Source organism: Opisthorchis viverrini, assembly GCF_000715545.1.
Source record: "Opisthorchis viverrini unplaced genomic scaffold opera_v5_708, whole genome shotgun sequence".
Lineage (NCBI taxonomy): Eukaryota > Metazoa > Platyhelminthes > Trematoda > Opisthorchiida > Opisthorchiidae > Opisthorchis > Opisthorchis viverrini.
In genome coordinates, this window is record NW_008752381.1 from 21,969 (window position 1) to 25,095 (window position 3,127).

Below are 3,127 nucleotides of genomic sequence, written 5' to 3' on the forward strand. Positions count from 1 at the left end.
AAAAGTTAAGGCTTTAGTCTGACTGTACCGTTATGATCATACATAACAGTATGCCACCTACATGTTTGAGGAGAACATCATTATTATTATTACTATTATTAAATCACATACACATTTTCATTGCACGTTCTTGTTCAACTATAACTGATACATCGAAAATAAAGCAGAGTGACCACGCGTTCGCTAAGTCTCCTCCGAATGACATATGGGCGCAATTTTCGTCATTCAGTCGAAGATAACGGTCTAGGGAATACTGCTTTGCGGTGATGACACCCATTTGATGGCGCTATCGTGGGATTTCGAGGATTCCACGTCGTCCACAAAAAGTAGACACTGACTTATGAGCATATATGAAAGGTCTTTGACGTACGTCAGAAACAAAAGTGGTCTTAAAACGGAGCCTTGAGAAACTCCAATAGAGAGCGGTGCCGGAAAAGTGTAGGTTAAGCCTACTCTTCCCAAAATGTTCCACGTGATAGAAACTCCATAATCTAGCATTGACTTCCCTCTTGATTCCAATGAGACTTGAGCTTGTGGAGCGGTGAGACGTGTGGGGCTCGATCGAAGTCGAAAAATATGACATCCGATATGAATTCTTTTTTCCTCAGCTTCACTTAAGCTGTCCATTAATACGAGCAGGTTCTTCATACAGGACTGGCTTGAGGGGCATCGGTGCTGTGCTGAGGATATCAAGTCGTTATTACTAAGATTATTTGTAGTGTTCTATATCAGAATGTCTTTCATCTTGCACGGTATGCTAATGACGCCAAGAGGCCTGTAGCTGGTTTTCAGTTTGTGTTTTGAGGATGAGGCCAAAGTGTATGCTACTCCTAAATGAAACTACTCACAAGGTTGATGAAGACTCTTCGCAGCCCACGACGACCGGTTTCGCCCTTCCACTTTGGGCTCATCAGGTAGGCGCAGTCCCCGAGTTTCCGTCAATCTTATGATCTACTTGAACCCTAATTGCACTGTTTTCGGGAAATACACTCATTTGCACACCTAATCATTTGCAATCAATTCTACTCCCGAAGCTCCCCATTGCTGATTGGCCGGCAATCCGCATAATATGCTTCTAACGACATGCATAATATCAGCTTTGTCACGACAGCTAGTGGCACCTGGAGATCCAAAAAGCTGCCCTGCATCCAACTCCAAACGTAACAAGAGCGGTAAATCTGGTCGTTCTGCCAAGTTGTATCGTAGCCCTTCAGTTAGAACTCCTCCACGTCGAATTCTCGCAGAACACTAACAATTTTACGGAATCTGTAGGCGATCAGGCTATTTCCACTACTTCTGGATCGTCACCATAGCATATTCTACTAAAATGGTGCTACTCCCATTATGAATTTATACATCAAACCGGACACCATCATTCCTTCGAGCTTTTATGAGCAGACTTCTTCCCTTCGGTCGCCAGAATTTTCTCAAATATACCTAACCGCTATTCAATTAAAAATGTAAATATTTTTGTTGTTTGGTATGATTTTCCACTAAAAATAGTGGCAAGTGGAATGCGGCAGTCCACTGTTTCGATTAAATAGGCGAAGAAGAATTTCCATGGTTTCATTGAACGTGTATAATGCGTATGGCAAGTAGTGAATGTAGTAACCATCTGTTATGAAATAAGCTTGTGGTTAAGGATATTAACTAAGCGTTCTAAATCTAAAGTAATTTCTGAGGTGAAGCGTCATGGTGCCTACTTCCTCACGCCACTCAATCCTGATTCTCGTACCCTCATTCTTTTCGTGACTCAAGATTGCTTGTGCCAACATAAAGTACCCCCGACGAGACCAAGTAGAGCAACAGCTGCCTGGCAGAAATTTAATACACTTTCACTAATGGACATGGATTGTCGTATCCTGTTTGCATTCGACATCTATACAATGTACTGTATCGATTAGATTGGCTGAATCTTCTGCTGATTGTTTGTAAATGCCTGTTTGCGTTGACAGAGATAAAGTTTACCATGCATGCATTTTCCAGTGTTTAGACAAGAGCGGTGGGCAACACTGGGGTAATCCTGGGGTGATCTGCGGATGTGCTGGTATAGCACTTCTTAGGCCTGTGTTCATGTAATCATGAGCGCTCGTCAAATACTTCTGCTGTTTCTGAACCACGGAGTAGGTTACCAGGTTAAAATGAATACTGTGCATTGGATAATGAACAAGATGATGACTTTTTAACCATTTTATCTCGACGTAATCTAAACCGGCGGTTAATATATTTGATTTGAATAGGGCTTGAAACATAATTTTGGATGCCGTCTTACCTGAGCCTCTGGGCCCTATCAAACCACCAAGGATAACTTTTCTGCAGGCCAAAAGGCATTAGCTTGTGATTGGGCTTACAAGACTGTTTGGGTTCCTCTTAGTATTTCTTATTTTTTATTCTGCTTCACTAGATCGCACCAGAAAAGGCCAAATTCACCACAAGCAAAGTGGTGACACTCATGGTTCGGAACCAACAACCGGATAGATATGGGTCGTGAAAGACGGAATCAAGTGTTCGACGCGCCTCCCTTTCCTCTCATTTCGGACAATTGTAAGAAAAAGGTTGTGGATGAAAGTGAACACCCCTTCAATTTCAAAGAACGGCGACGGTTGTAGGTTTTTAGAGGATATGAAAACTCACCAAGGGCAATGGGTATATGGAAAAGTTGTGCGAATTTGTGAGTACTTCATGTCCGCATCATACTAGCACTCCAAAATAAGTGATGCTGTTTACCCCATATAAGGTAATTTTACTGTTGTGCAAACCTTTTGTGCTTTCACAGAGCCGAATTTCAGCCATATTGCCTATGCTGTCACCGGGCACCTGTGATCAGAAAGAAGGCACAAATTTACTGGCACTACTGCCAAAATGAAACTCCAGTGCAGGACCTGCTGTTCGTGATTGTTCTCTTTATCAACCGGACAAAAGCGTACCAGATATTCAACAGTCCTCTTCCCCCTTGAGTTATACAAGCTAGCAAACTCTGTCCCTGCAAATAGGGTGTCAGTCTAACTGGTCTACGTGAATAAAAACTAGTACGTTCTCATCTGATCAAGGAAGATACGCATTCGCATGTTACGGCGGTGGTTAGTTTAAACTAGACATACGGTGGATTACTGTGCCTAGCCTCCTT